The sequence below is a fragment of the Lissotriton vulgaris genome, chromosome 10 (assembly GCF_964263255.1).
Source record: "Lissotriton vulgaris chromosome 10, aLisVul1.2, whole genome shotgun sequence".
NCBI classification, from domain to species: domain Eukaryota; kingdom Metazoa; phylum Chordata; class Amphibia; order Caudata; family Salamandridae; genus Lissotriton; species Lissotriton vulgaris.
The window spans coordinates 928,281,599-928,298,353 of NC_141698.1; the positions used below are offsets into that span (position 1 = coordinate 928,281,599).

General features: G+C 46.1%; 1 protein-coding gene across 8 annotated transcripts in view; it reads right to left on the minus strand.

Annotated features, from left to right (window-relative positions):
• Nucleotides 1–16,755, minus strand: part of UMAD1 (UBAP1-MVB12-associated (UMA) domain containing 1) — a 73,563-nt gene that overhangs the window by 30,975 nt on the left and 25,833 nt on the right. The window lies entirely within an intron of this gene.

Below are 16,755 nucleotides of genomic sequence, written 5' to 3' on the forward strand. Positions count from 1 at the left end.
GTTTTAGGGTAAAGGGGTATTTTTAGGGTTCAGGGTCAGTTTTGGGTTTTAGGGTAAAGGGTAAAAATAAATTAAATTCAATTATAATTTAAATTATTTATTAGCAAATAAATTAAATTAAATTACTTTGCATTATTTTTGGGGTTGTGGGTCAGTTTTGAGTTTTTGGGGTACAGGGGTACAGGGTAAAAATAAAGTAACATTTATTTACATTAAAATTAATTTACGGAAATTAAATTATTTAAAATTACATTAAATTATACTTTTAAAATTAAGTTACTATTATATTATTCTAATTAATATATACTTACCAATACTTACGTTGTAATGGTCCGCGTTGTAAAGGTACCTGCGTTGTAAAAAAATGCGTTGTAAATACCTGCGTTGTTACATGACCCGCGTTGTAAAAACTGCGTTGTAACAGTATGCGGAGTAAAAGTCCGCGTTGTTACATCATACATCCATATCAGTTGCAGGGCCCACATCACGAGCACACTGCACCTTACACCATCCACTGGCCGTGCAAGCGCTTGCAATAACAGCACCAACACAACTACAAACCATCACACTCCTACAAGTGAGACAATTTAGACACTTACAGGGGAATTTCACCACGGGCCTGCACGTGGTACACAGTCTGCTTCCAGGTGGATCTATTTTATGTAGGGTTGAATTGGTTCGTTTAGGATAGGTGGAGGTTAATTGCATAACACAGAACCTGACATTGTTTGTGGGGAGCTTTATGTAGCTAAACATAGTGTCCCATTGCTTACAGGCAATTTCCTGACTACAGTACCATGTCCATTTGGTATGTATTAAGAGGGGCTTTGTCCCTGTGCCGCTTCAGAGCGCTCTGTACAAAGCAGTATAGCTTTGCTATTAGTAGCCAGGTCTGCTATGGTAGACATTGGACATAGAAAAGCCTGCATAAAGGAGAGCCACGTTTCTACTGAGGGCTTGAAAACTATGTTGTTTAGCAAAAACTACCCCTATATATGTCAAGAGAAGGCTCCGTTTTAGCCAATGTATCAATCCTATTGTTAAAAAGTAAGTCACCAATATAGTTGAGTCCCTTTGAGATCCATCAAGAGACATCTATGTCTTTGGCAGCCCTATGAAAGTAGAGCAATTCCTAGAGTGATGGTGTCTGGGCGGGAGGTGTGGCGGGACCCACCTGAGATGAAGAGCTGGTCAGCCAGATATGCGGAGGTTGCTGGTCGGGATGGCATTGTAAACAACATAGCTGTTTTGAAGATGGTGCAGGTGGACAGGAGGAGCCAGTAGAATTCACACAGTGAGGTGCTAATGTGGTAATATTTCTTCAGGATCTCAGTAAGGCCTGCTGAATCATGTAGGATGCCCTGAAAAGGGACCAATGTGAAGTCTGTGAGGCTTTGGAGTAAGCTATTCCCACTATCCTGATATAATAAGACGGCTTGAACGGCTGTCCTGAATTCGAGCTCTGTCGTTCTCTTGCAAAACTGGGGGTGTTTGAAGGCACAGACTCGCCGACTAAGGTAGCGATGGTGAAGCACTTGTGTGGGTGGACTATACAATTTGACTTAGTTGGCAAAGATACAGAGGTGCACCTGCTCCCTCCACATACTTAAATGAAGGGCCATGCTTGAATGGAGTCGAAGACCGGCAGCAGTGGAGGCAATGTAATTGTGGTACACCCCATGTAGTGAGTGTCAGGCAGCTGATGACACTTGATCTCTGGGTGGACAGGGAGATGAGTACATGCGGAACAAGACAAGGCACAGTGGCCAGCCAGGAAAGTGGCTCCACGCAGTGCATTGGGGAGTAGCAAGTGTGGAAAAAAGCAAGCTTTTGCCCTTACTAGTCCTCATCAGAGTGGATCATTAGAGGCAAAGATAGGTGTTCACACTAAACCTGGGCTTTCCTTGATTGAGTGTTGCAGGGCAAGCTAAGAGTGAAGATATTTGTGTTTCTGATAAGGGGCAGGTGGTGTGATAGGGCAGATAAAGGGGTGAAGAGGTAATGAGCTCCTTGTGGGGGGGCAGGAGTGTGGATTTAGTGAAGGTGGGTTCCCTTGAAGTGTAAAGTTTTAGAGCCTTGGAGATTTTCTGCGGGTTGCTTGTTTGATACCCTGTTTTGGAGTTCTATTCTCAGGCCTTCTTTGTCATTCACCACGTGTGTTATAACTACCTAGCGATTGCCATGCTGATTCCTGTTGCGAAATAATAATGATAAAAAACGATTTACACTTAACGTTCAAACAAGAAGCTTGTCTAAGTCATAGAAGTAGCAGAAAGCGGAGGCTCGATAAGTCAATACCTTGTTTACATCTTTCATTCATCCAGACTCAAGGATACTACCGTGGCACGGCGATTTGGGGAGTAGGTTATTACATTCGGACAGAATGTCTTGTTTCCATTTCAGGGACAATGCAAGTCAATAAAGACAAAACTGCATTAAAAATAAGAACCAAACCAAAAGCTCTTGATAAGTGCCAGCCTGTTTTTTGACACTACTTTTCTACATTCTGAACTGTCACCTGGCTTAGTGATTTAAACATCTGATCTTTAAATCCAGCTTTAAGTTGAACAGTGATTATGCCTCCAAGATATTAAAACCCAACCTTAACGACAACAGTTCGTTTCTGTGTACGATGTTTAACACGAGCCAGAACTCCTACAGCTCCCCGTGGCCCAACACAGAACTGCAGCTTGTTTTTCTACCAGCGTATGTATCCCCTGGAGCTCTTTTTCTCGAAATCGGAACAGCTGCCATTACTCTTTTTAGAATCCAAAACAGGTATTCTAAGGTTTACAATGTATTCTTCTGATGTAAACTAAATACAATATGGTTAATATTTCCAAACAGTCAAACGCTACTGTACTGCGCTATACATGAACAAAATATCTCTCTGGGGCTGGGCATCTCTTTAAAAAAAAAAACACAGAAGGTTGGAAAAAAACAGGCTGACTTCGACAGCTTGCACACTGACCTATTTAAAAAGCTTTGCAGTACAGGGCTTCTGCGTGAGTGAGTCTGAACTACTTTACTGTGCTGAACGACAGAGAGATTAAATGTACACCCACACTATGACATTCAGATTACATCCACTTTGTTGGTAGAAGTACGGACATAAATTATACAGGATGCCTCTAATGGATTCTGGGAGCCACCCACACACATTGCTTCGCCGTGCATTTTATGTACCATGTACAACCACGTTTTGTCGTTTGCTGTGGAAAGTAGCCCCCGTTATAACCATGTCATAAACAAACAGGCCTGTGTGGATAACAGGGCTCGGTGATTTTGAAAACATAAAATAATTTGCTAGTTTCCAATCACATATAGAGCAAACAGTTTCTTCTGGAAGTAGTCCGATCATTATTCAAATGGCTCAACCTTTATTGTACGTTGTGGGGTGGCGAGCAACTAGGCCCCGACGTGGCTACCTTGGAAAGAAAACAAATGGTGCTATCGAGGGCCCCGCCTAAGCCACCCTCTTTCACTCTCTCCAAGGGTATGGGTGTGTGTGTCTGCAGTGGTCGAAGTGGGGGAAAAAAGTAGGGGAACTGTGGGTGGAGAATCAGAGGGCGGGAATAACCCAAGGATTGAATCAATGGGCTGAGCCAGAGGTGTCGCCAGAATGCGTAAACATCCCAATTTTTAGTATCTGTTTGGCATTTCACTGCCCAGTTTAACCTGTTGACCGCAGTGCGAATTCCGCAGCAGTGAGGGCATTTTAATCAGTGGGCCTGGTTCTGACGGCCCCTGGCCGTCCTCCACCCACGCCCACCGCCACGTGGGACGACCGGGGGTCGTCCGCATCACCGAACAGGTTAATCAACGAATGAATACACATGATTATTTATAGTTATAATGAGTTATTTATATTAAAATACATTCCCAGATTGTCCCAAATACGATAAAATGTGGAAGCACAAGCCATTTGTCTCCAAGCCATGGAGTTTCTGTCATCAGCACTTATCCCTTTTTGCACAACAGCAGCTCAAACATGAATGTCAAAATATCCTAGTTAGCAAATGCTTTTTATATAATTATGGCTCTGCCATATTTGCATTAACAAAAGAGTGTTCAGAGCTCGTCGGGTAGGACGGGTTTCAGAGCACAAAGAGAAGAAAGTAGGAACATCCTCTTGGTGTTTATAGAAAGCACTCACTCGCCGACCTGGTCGGTGACATGCTTCATCATCGGGCCCCACTGGGAGTGGCCGAGTGCCACCCCAGTGTGCTTCAACGCCAGATTTACTGCGGAGCGGGTAATGTGAAGTCGTGAGTGGCTAAGTGGTTGTGAAAGTGACTAGAGAAAGTGTAAGTGGTGAGATTAAAAATGCCTTAATTGTATCAGAAAATTCTTTATTGCCTGATCAATAAGACATGTTAAAATATTTGTGGGAAAACTCAGCCAGATAAATTGAGCGGCTTGTTTCCTCTAGATTTATGTGCTGGTCAACCTGTTTCTGCTAATGTCGGTGTTAATTTATCTGGCATTCGTCAGGACCTATAGTGTAATAAACCCCGGCGGTATGGACGCGCTAAGGCCCACCCTACCAAGGGACATGAAAGTAAAAATAAAAATACTGTCAAAAAGAAGTGCAACAAAATGGTCGGTTCTCGCAGTTTTGGAGACCACACAAAAATTAAAATTAAAATGCACCTGTGAAAGGAAAAGAGACAAACACACATGAAAAGACATACGAACAATTAGATATCTTAGATCAGAGGCGTGTCAATTGTCAATAGTGACTCTGTGCTCTGGTGATACAACCCACACATTCCCACGTGGGGTACTAGCGGTAAATTCGGGGCCACGCCTGTGGGTGTGAGCAAGTCTGCTATAGAATACAGCAGACCAAAAATGTCTTAATCGTCAAACTATGCTCTTATCGATAGGCACAAGAGAGCGCCAGTCGAGGCGCGTGTGTGTCTGCGGGCGCCTGTAGCCAGTGAGCTATTGGTGATCATGAAATGATAGCGCTACATATCCGGAAAAGCACTTAATATAGCGCGTGGGAGCGGGAGAAGGATCAATCGGCCAAAGGCCAGTGAACCCTGTTTAGTCCAGAAAAATAAAATAACAATTGAAAGGATTTAGAATAATTCTCACTTGACAGGTGTGAAGCTATCACACCAAAGACCTCAGGAGGGGGGTGGTGATGCAATTGGCACACCCTAGGGGAGGAAGGGAACACAAGGATTAGACTACAAAGAGGTAAAAAACATGGAGGCAATGCACTTCGCTGGTAGTGATTCCGTCGCCTTGTGAGCACTTACGCCCTCAGCATCTAGCACCCGCTTGGTACCTGCGTCTGCCCTCGGTAACCGGGTCTCGTGGATGCAGGGCTGAAGCTGGAGCCGAGTTAATATGGACCGAGAGTGAGGACGCTCGCGTTTCCTGGATGGGCGGGGCCCGTGTGGGAGTGCGTGATAGGAGCCAAATCAATGGCCGTGCTATCGTGAGGATGGGAGGGCGGCTCTGTGAAGACTAGAGCGCCACGGATTAACCGCGATCCAGTTCCATGAAAACTTTATTGAATCCCGTGGCGGGAGACAACAGTACAAGCGGAGAGGTTTCAGTAATTGCGCTTTGGTTTCTAATGACGGAAAGGGTTGAGCAGTAGTGGTGTATGGCCATAAACACTGTGCAACGGGTGCAGCACAGGCAGTCTAGTTGAAATATAGCGCTGTAATAGAGTGTAAACGTCTCGATCGTAGCGCATGCCCAAAAGGGGTTTTTAAGCGTATGTTAACAGTGTGCAGAGACAATCACTGTAAGCCGCATATAACCTATGTCAGAAGTACCGCACAAGTGATATAGTTCAAAATTGGGGCCAGCGTCTGCATCATAGCACATGCACCAAAGAGGTCTTTCGCGTATGTCAACAAGGTGCAGAGACCCAGAGACTATCACTATAGGCCACAGGTCGTGCCCCAAGGTTGACATTCCCATTTGGGAGGGAGGTTTCATATTATGTGAGCTAACCATGCGACATTAAAAGGTGGAATAAGTACAGTCCGAGTGTGAAAGTGTTCCCACTGTGTATGGCTCATAAGGTGTGCCAGGTGGTTGAACACATGTAGGCAGGACAGCAGATATGGTAATGTCCCAAGGAAATAGACAAAGGGCAGGAATGAATTATTTGAGGATAGATGCCCACGGTATATCATCATTTAGTCCGTGGATGTGGGTACCCAAGCAGTACACCCACCTCTGCTCTTTCTCAAAAAGTCTGTCAGAAATGTTCGTGCCTCCGTTTATTTGCTCAATTATGGTCCACCTTAGGTCGTTCGTGGTATGGTTGGTCTGTAAAAAATGGTCACTCATTTTGGTTGTGGATTTCCTGCATCTTATGTTGCTTCTATGCTCACAGATCCTCTGTTCGACTTTCCTTGTTGTCATCCCAATATATCGTAGCTCGCAGGGACAAGTGATTAGATATATCACATTGGCAGAGTTGCAGTTGGTGTGGGTTTTCTGTGTCCAGGTTTTGCCTTGTTCTAATGAAAGGGATTTGGTGGCCGCCGTCAAATGGCACACACTGCATATTTGCCTCATAATGCAATATCTGCTGCATGATCTGACCATTTAAACGAATAATTTGTTTGTAGCTGAAACGTATCAAAAGTTAATACAAAATGTGACTTGTGTTGCTGCGGAGTGGATGGCCTATTGCAAAGGTTGACTGATCACCTTTCTCACTGCTGCATTTGTACGTTACACTGGTACTAATAAGGCACAATCTTTCCAGAGACTGTTAGCATGTGAACACATGTCAAAATATTAAAAAAATCAGAAAATATACTGCATTACGCTGCAGCCTTTTCTTTTAATGCATAATTTAGTCAACACTGCGGCATAATTTTGTCCTCCTTTGCTGCATAATTAATTCCAGTGGCCCCACAGCAGGCAGCACATGCTAAAAGTGTTTGTGAATGAAGTAAAGAAACTGTGAAGTTTGCGAACTTAGTTTGGTGTGCGCATAAATCCTGCATTGCCAATTCCTGGTGAGTTGCAGCTATACTTCTGAAACAAGGCAAATTGAGGTACCTTTAGGTGAGGTAGTCTGGCCTCAAGGGCAGGGGTGGCCTTAGCACTGGTGGAACCCTGTGCATTAATGTTTGTTAGTGCCCTCCAATGACCACCTCTGCCATGGATTCCCTTACTCCACCCTTTAATAGTGCCTCTCAAGTCTCCATAACCACACTCTCTCAGATGCATTTAATTTGATTTACAGCGCCATTCATACCATTGTAGCGTGTCAGAGCACTTTACATCACACACATTACACAGAGACAATCAATATGTGTGTAAAACACTGTATAGGTTGGGGGTTCTCTGTAATAATCAGAATTGATTTCTGTCCAAAAGAACACTTTTTGCAACATTAGGATAATCAAAGACTGGGCGAAAAACATAATGCTATAATTTGTACCTTGCAGTTTCTATGTGGCTCTTAGATGACAGTTAATAGCTCACTGTTCTATGTTTGGATTTTAACTTATAAACTGCAAGTAACAAACAAGTCTCTCTGATAAAAGCAGTAGCCCACTGACCAATGTACATTATGTGCACTTTGTGATCTGCATGGTGCATGTTCTTTGCTGCAGGCACATTAACCCTCTGAGCTACCTTTCAATGAGTCAAAACTTCCACTAGACAAAATTCCGATCTCTCTCACGAGGAAGAACATTAATCACCAGAGTCATCAGGACATTTTTATTGTTGCCGAAAATTGCTGGAGGCCAGGAAGGAGGCAGCAAGCGCTTTTAAAACCGTAATATACTTGCAAACATAATGCCTCCACCCAAAGCCAGCACCCGGTGCAGTCACACCAGCTGCACTGCCCTAAAGGTGGCCCTTCTCAACGGTCCTGTGAACTCAGTGACAGAGGCACTATTGTTTTAGGGTGTGCTGCTGCATAGGTCTGCCCGCAAGACTGGAGGTGAACTTCAGTATGTATGGTGGTGTACAAGCCTTGAAGGTTAATCTACACTGGTCATGCTCTAGCCCACCTGCGGGTGCTAAGACACGAGGGCTTCTAAGGTCTTGTGAAGCCTTCTAAGGTCTAGCATGGGATTGTGCTCTCTCAAGAGAGTGGTCTGGTGGACTGGTTATTAAGGCTGAACCTGGTTCCCCAGTTCCAAATTCAGCAGCTCTGGCCATAGTGCCACATCCTCTCCCCCACTGAACACCCTACTGCCCCACTAAGAAAGACTCACAATGCCTTCATCTACAACAAGCTATAAAACACCTGGATGTGGCTCAATTTAAATTATGCACTAGACAAGAGAAATATGCGACCTACAAAATAAAAAGTAACAAGATCCTGGAAAAATCTATCATATGGAATGCAAAATTTAGCAAACCATGTAAAATGTAAGCAAGAACAACAGGTTTACCTTATCGCTTTTACACTCACTATTCAGAAATCAGTGAGTGCTTTGGCTTGAAAGGTAAAGAACATGACTACAGGGCACTCAATTGACCCATTTCAATGTCCACTGCTTATACCCTTACAAAAGGTACGTAGTATGGTAAAAAGACCACATCCCTGGACGCAGAGCCGCAGTACGCATTTGGTTTTCCAATCCACACATTGCAGTATCTTCAGTTTTACTGCACTAGTTGCAAGCCAAGGAAAAACAAAGACAAGAAAACAAAAATAGCTCTTCACAGGCAAACTCTGTAAAAGTGGCGCTAATGTGTTTGGGTGTGAATGAAATCAATCTAGCCACTTTACTACCACTCTGTCTTACTTTATTTAGTTATTTTTCATATTTTTAACCTTGGTATTACCGATGCTGCACTTTGGAATTAAAATGTCAGAAAAATACGACATTTCCTGCAAAAGAGTTTTTCTTTTTTGGATCCATTTCACAGGGAAGCAAATAAAAGAAAGGAGAGGAAAGAGTGAGAACCCCTTCTTGAAGTCACGTTTTTTTAAAGAGAAGAACTGCTAAACAGAAAGAAAGGGAAGAAGGGAAGAGTGGGGGGGGGGAGCAGCTGAAGGTGTAGACCAGAGTGTAATAGTTGGCAGTCTAGTGGCGGCGTTCATGCACCCCTACATCTGCAGGCCAGGCGTGGCCTGCGGGGAATTAATAAAAGGAAGGTGGCCGCTCGTGGCACGTCACTTCCGACGAGAGTACAGTAGTGGTCTGATTACTCTCGCTTGTGCGCTCCTGCCCCCACGCTAGGCCTGCCGTTGCCAAGCGGCACTCAAGTGTTCCCGAGTCCACCCCACCACACTGGCGACGAGCGGAGGGGGCCCAGCGCTCGATCGCACCTCACCGCATTTTGCCCTGTGCAGCGGCCGCCTCACAAGCGTATCGTCGCTGCAGTGCACAGGCGGTGTCCACACCCCGCCCATCCTCAGCGTCTGCAGCGGCCCGGTGCGAGAAGCACCGAAGGAACCTACGGGGCCTCCATATGCCCCGCACAGACGAGCGCAGACCATGCCGTGGGTCCAGGACACGCCCTGCCGAGAATTAGAGCTCCAGGCCCTGGCGGCAGAAGCGAGCTGCTCCAGGCCCGGCTGTTTCCCTGCCGCCCATGCGTCCTGCCTTCAACACGGCAGAATTGCATAATAAAGCATTGGCTAATCCAAGGGTCTGAAAAGACAAAAGAAGAGTGCACAGTGGCTGTTTCTGGCTGCCTGAACGTTTTGCCACAGCCCAAGAGGGACCAATCACTGGCATATCCAAGCCACTAAAGGAAGCAAGAGGAGGCGCAAATCAAGTAATGAGGTAGAGGGGCACCGAACCACAGAAGGCCCAAGAAAAAGGGGGAAGCAAGATAGTGCACCATGTGTGACCCCGCGCCATCTTCTTTTAGACCCAGACTGTGCACGTGGCGCGCCACCGGCCTACACACAGTCATAAACCATCTCCGCCAAGCACCATGGGAGATGACAATAACGCTACAGCGAGCTAGAAGATCCCGCATCAGCCTCCACTCGTTGGAGAATATGGAACAAACGCCTCAACAACTACTTTGTCGCGACCAGGGAAACGGATGAAATGGTAAAAAGATCCCTGCTACTCCACTACGCAGGTGATGAGATTTTTAAGCTTTTCAAGCACCTTCCCAACACGGGGGTGAATAATGACTACGATGCGGCAGTGACGGCACTAAATGGCCATTTTGATCCACAACTGAACCCGGATTTCGAAGTATTCAAGCTCGGACAAGCCCGCCAGAAGGAAGGAGAATCTATGGACATGTTCTATGCACGACTCCGGGTGCTTGCCAGCACGTGCACCGACAAAGACCAGCCAAAAGAAATGAGAAGACAACTAATCCAGGGGTGCTGCGATAAGACCCTACGAGGGCTCATACTGCGCAAACCAAGGATCACACTGGAGGACATACTGATACTAGCCATATCGCACGACCTGTCCGCGGCTAGGGCAAACGAAATGGATCAAGCCCTAACCAAACCCCATGCAAAGCCAGTCTCCATCAAGACAGAACAAGCTGATGCGGAAAGGACCAAGCCCAGAGGAGACACGTTCAGGGGACCAAAAGGAGACGCCTCCAGATCAAGGTGCGGTTACTGTGGCCACAAACCACATGCGGCAAAAGACTGTCCTGCCCAAGGGAAGACCTCCACCAATTGCGGAATACCTAATCACTTTGCATCGGTCTTTAGAAGGCGCAACAGAAACCGAGAATTTCGAGGACAGAAGCCCCCAACGCGATTTGTTCGACAGCTGTCGGTGGCAGACACTGCGCCTCCCAACCACGCACAGAGAACACCTGCGAAACACCTACCGACTATAGAGGATTCCACGGAGGACGACGAAGAAGAGGTGTACATTGTGTCTTTCGCCAGGAAATTCAAGCAACGCCGACGACCACAATCCACGTGCATAGTACAAGTCGCGGGAACCGAGGTGAAAGCGGTCATCGACACAGGAGCGACGGTGATGTCATGGGCCTACAACAATACCGAAGCCTACGACCTCACCCTCCTGTAGTACCCTCCAATACCAGAATCTACGCATATGGGGCAAACACGCCGTTGCCACTGAAAGGAAAAATCTCGATACCTATCAAGGCAGACGATTTCGAGATGATGGCCACAATCCACGTCATCGACAGGTAAGCAGATAACCTCCTGAGCAGCCACACTGCTGAAGATCTGAAGCCGATTGCCTTTGCTCGACAAATCCGGACGTACCAGGTGGAAGAGTTCCTTGGGCAGTTCCCAGAGTTGTTCCAAGGCCTCAGGTGCATCAAGTGTGACCCCATCAAGCTACACATTGATAAGTCGGTCGCCCCAGTCGCCCTGCGACACAGGAGAGTCCCTTTTCACCTGCGACCGCTAGTTGAGAAGGAGCTGGAAACCTTGGAGGAACAAGGAGTCATTGAAAAAGTATCAGGGCCGACACCATGGGTATCCCCGATGGTCATCGCGGAAAATCCCAAATAGCCAGAAGCCATACGCCTGTGTATCGACATGCGGCTGCCCAATAAAGTGATTAAGAGGGAACGCCACATAACACCAACAATGGATGACCTCATTGCGGATGTCAACGGATCCAAAAGGTTTTCGAAAATTGACCTGAACGCAGGGTATCACCAACTATCCCTGTCAGAAGAGAGCAGATTCATCACCACGTTCAGCACCCACCTAGGACTCAGGAGGTACAAGCGGTTGAACTATGGGATATCATCGGCAGCCGAGGTGTTCCAAAACACAGTACAAGAGCTATTATCAGGTTTGCTGGGAGTACTAAAAGTGAGCGATGACATCCTCATCCACTCAGCAACAGCCGCAGAGCACCACAAACATCTCCGCGACACGCCTCAGCGAATATGGAGCCACTTTACACAAGGACAAGTGCCAGTTCTTCCAGCCCTCCCTTGAATTTTTCGGCTAAGTGTTCAATCAGGAAGGCATACAGGTAGACCTGAGGAAGTCGCAAGCCATCAAGGACACCCCCGCACCAACGACACCGACGGAAGTGCGGAGCTTCCTGGGAATGGCCACATACTTTGGGCGATTTATACCTGGCCTGGCCACCCGGCCACAAGCCGCTACGGGCACTCACGAAAGCCGACGCAACCTGGCACTGGGGCCCAAAAGAAGAAGAAGCCTTCCAAGGTATAAAAGATGCCCTCTTAGGGGAAGCCACGCTAGCATACTTTGATCCCGCAAAACGGACAGAAATATTGGTCGATGCAAGCCCAGTAGGCCTCGGTGCAGTACTGGCTCAAGAGCGTAAACCAGGCCAGTGGGCTGCTCTAGAGTTCGCCAGCAAGTCCCGGCGGATTTTCTCTCAAGACACCCAGTTCAGTCCGGGAGACAAGGAGAAGGCGAGGACGTCGAAGAATATGCCCAATTGATAGCCCTAGCGTCATGCCCCCAGAGCAAGTCCCTAGACGAAGTAAGAGAAGCGGCTGACACCGATGCCGTCTATACCAAGACTCTAAGCGCCGTGCAGGAAGGCTCGTGGACAAACTACCTCCGCCAGTCCAACTCATGGACCCCGGAAGATCAAAAATCCTAACGAAAATGTGGCAAGTCTGTCATGAACTGAGTGCCACCAGCGATGGCATCCTGCTGAGAAGTCCCCGGCTAGTCATCCCGCAGAGCCTCAAGAACTGGGCTGTCCAACTAGCCCACGGAGGACACCAGGGCATAACCAAGATGAAGGCACGGATGCGAGAAAAGGTCTGGTTTCCAGAGCTTGAAGACATGGTAGAGGAATACGTCCGACGGTGCTCATTGTGCTAACTAACAAGTGGCCCGGAGAGGCCCCTCCCGATTATCACTGACGAAGCATGCACCGTCCCATGGTCCAAAATAAGCGTAGACTTTGGAAGCTTCCCAGGAGGAAAACACACTCTTGTCATCGTAGACCATGTCGGACCAGCACTAGAGAAAGTCTTCGCCATGTTTGGTTTCCCTTAGGAAGTACGCAGTGACGATGGTCCCCCGTTTCAAGGGGCCGAGTTTGCTACATTCCTCCAACATCGAGGCATATCACATCGCTGTATCACTCCTCAGTGGCTCCACTCCAACGGGGACGTTGAAGGTTTCATGCGAACTCAGAACAAGATGTTGCACATAGCAGTCATGGAACAAGTAAACTCAGAACAGAGACTCCACGAATTTCCGAGAGAATACCGAAGCACCTCTCACTGTACGAGTCAGCAGAGCCCGTGGGCCCTCATGCTCCACGGTCCCCGTCGTGACCTACTCCCCACCTGCCCGGGATGGTCACCACCTCAAATGAATGTTGAGGAAGAACAGGAGCGGAGAGCGCGACATAACCAAGATGCGAATGTCAGACGCCGCGCCACTCAAAGGAGACTTAACCATGGGGCGACAGTCGTCCTGAGGTACCGACGACAGGGAGGAAAATTCCAAACAAACTACGACCCGGGCACCTGGACCATCACTGCCAACCATGATAACGGCACGGAGAGGAGAGGAGAAGTGTCCAGAAACATCTTGTGGTTTAAGGAAGTCCCACCAGAACAACGCCCAGAGACTGCCAGCGACCACCCAAGTCCCACGGCTACTGAGGCGCCTGGAGGACGGGCTGGTGAGTCGGCAAGTAAGCCCCTCACCAGAACACGAGGTTTGTTCCAATGACTCTGGCCGGAGCGGGTTGGGAGAGCGTACAGGCACCCGAAGATACGGCCTGAGGCCAAACCCCCATCCGAGTCAAAGGTTGAGAGACTATGCTTGCTGAAGACCTGGGGCTCGCCAGTTGAGAATCACGCAAGTACCACGTCATGTGTTTGGACTGAATAATGTATGAGAATTGTTGTAAATATTTTAAGAACAAATGACAACAAAAGAACTGAGTTGGATAGGGATGTAATAGTTGGCGGTCTAGTGGCCGCCGTTCATGCACCCCTACATTGCAAGCCAGGCGTGGCCTGCGGGGAATTAATAAAAGGAAGGCGGCCGCTCGTGGCACGTCACTTCCGTCGAGAGTACAGTGGTGGTCTGATTACTCTCGCTTGCGCGCTCCTGCCCCCGTGCTAGGCCTGCCGTTGCCAATCGGCACTCAAGTGTTCCCGAGTCCACCTCACCACACAGATGTGGACTTTGTCTTTGTCTTCTCTGGGCAAGAAGGAAAAGACAGAGTCCGGTCACTTCTCTGCCGCCCCGCCAGTCACGAACACCGAGTTTTATTTATAGGCGATGGTGATTTCTTCCGTCCTGGGATGCATTTTCAAAATGAAAAAGTAGGGGGACGGAATCCTCTGAATGAAATAAGTAGGGGCACGCCCTGCCCTGCCGATCCCTCCCACTTCGACCACTTCTGTCACTCAGTGTCCAACAGCAACCATTTCAAGAGCACCAGACCGATGGATAACTTTCGAGAAAACAAAGAAGATGGCACGAGAAGCGTATTACAATATCGTGACCTGTACATGCCCTGCCTACCAGAAATAAGGTTTACTGAAAAGAGATTTGATATTGATGTGATAGTTACAGAACTGATAATACAGAAAACAACTGTAAATATAAATATATATATGAGTGCGACAGGCAGGTGCAAGTGGAGCGTGGATATATATATATATATATATATATATATATATATATATATATATATATATATATATATATATATATATATACACCAATCATTAATTAGCAGCGACCCAGCAGCACGATGAGAAAGGAGGCGGGTTGTGGATGTGCTTGGGGAGCCAGAGAGGAGGCTATCTTGAGGTAAAGGTCACACTTGTACATTTGATTGACAACATAGCTACCCAATGGCGGAAGAGGGCTGACGAAAGGAGGCCTATGGTTTGAAGGGCGTGGGCTAAAGTGCACTGTTTCACCAGACATAAAAATGACAATCACACCTAATAATGAAAAAGTGATACACTTCATATAGCAGCCAAATATTTTTCTTTCTTTTTAAACTGCTTAATAAAACAAAGAAATAGTAATAATATGGTTCATCATTATCTCATTCCAACAATGGTGCTGACAGTAAAATCCGTTATAATTCAAAACTGACTCAATGCTTTGGGGCAACATTTTAAAGTTGAAAAGAAGAATTATTTGTGCAACTACATATTTTGAGAAAATATGATTATTGGCCTAGAAGCGGGGGATCTCACGCTTAGCCCCTCATTCCAATTAAGGCAATCCTTGTGTTACATATCTTGCACCAAGTAATTACTAGTACCTACCGTACTTGTACCGTAGGGTGTGGTAATTACACAGAAATGAATGTTTGAACACCACTTTCCCTCATGTTTTCTTCTTCACATTTCCCGAGGTTTTTTCCGCAAAATGTGAAGGTGGGAAATATTCAATATGCTGGCTTTTCAACTGAACTCAGAATCTCGATCCAAGGTTCTCCCATAACTGTAATGACAGTTCCACAAGGGGGAAATATTTTAAGGAGAGGACCTTTACTATGGTCTAGAAGTACCTGGTTTGGCCAGCCTTTTGACTCTATTTTTTGCATGGCTATGTTTTATTCATATTAAGGTGGAAAATGTATCAGCTTGACAACTTTCCCTTACATAGGATGCTACAAGTTACTTCTGGTGGTATTTTCAAGAGTTTTCAGTCTAACTCTGATTTTAGAGGGCTTCCTTGCTCTCCTTGGTCAAGGAAGCCCATACAAAAATTGTAGTAGTAATAATACTTACATAACGCTTCATTCCACACTGCCCAGTCGAAATAAGCACTGTAAATAACAGATGTTACTATTACCCAATGTCATGGTACCCAATTAATTTTTTGGGGAAGGATGTGTCAGTCCTGCTGGATTCAAACGTTCAATCTGATGATTACTGCACGTTTCAGCCATAAAGATTATACTCACTGAATCCTCTGTTCCCAATTATATTTTACAAGACTTAATATCTGTCAATCATAACATCAACACCTGGGTCTAGACCTACTGTACTCTTTTGCTGGTATTCAGGCAGTTCTTTAGTGTCTTACATTTGTGCCAAAACAGGCTCTGGTTTGAGAAATAGTCGGCCACTTGGAAGACCTCCGTGTACATCAGTGATGAGAGAGGCCGTAGACCATATGTAGGGCTAGAGTAACAACAGACCATCGGTGCCACTTGTATATCTCCAGTAATCATGAAGGAGTGAGCAGTGTTGTAAAATATTAAGTCATGACAATGAAGTTAAATTGAGTGGCCTCCTAGCAGCCAAAGTGGTAACGGTTTAAACATTTACAAACATAATGCACAAACCTGTTCACCAACCCTTCACCGGCCGCAATAAGGAAAAGAATAATGGGGGCCTGTAGGGTTTATAATTCATTGTATACCTTAAAGCTCTCAACCAATGCCAATCTATCAGCTACGATTCTCTATAAGCATCATGTGTTTATCTGCCTCTGAAAAGTAGTGTCGTAATTTGTCATAACCAAGGTATACACATTCAAGTACATTGTTCCACAATATAATCAATTATTATACATTGCAGCAGATAGGGCACGAGTGAAACTTCTCAAGACTTGTGGATAAACTTGCAGATCATATTTTTAAATTTAAAATACTATGCAGTTGCCAGAGCCGGCACCTCACCCCTCAACTAAAATTGGACCAGATTCATTAACTTACTCTCTGCGAACTGAGAATCCAAATTTAGTAGTACTAGGTATAGATGTTATATGTAGGAAATCACCTATATCTCTGCATTAAATCAAGTGATATATTTGCTAATAGCATACACTAGGCCTTCAAATTCATATTTAAAGTATTTTCAATTGCCATTTTTACTCAGCCTACCAGACTGCAAATATGGGGGTTG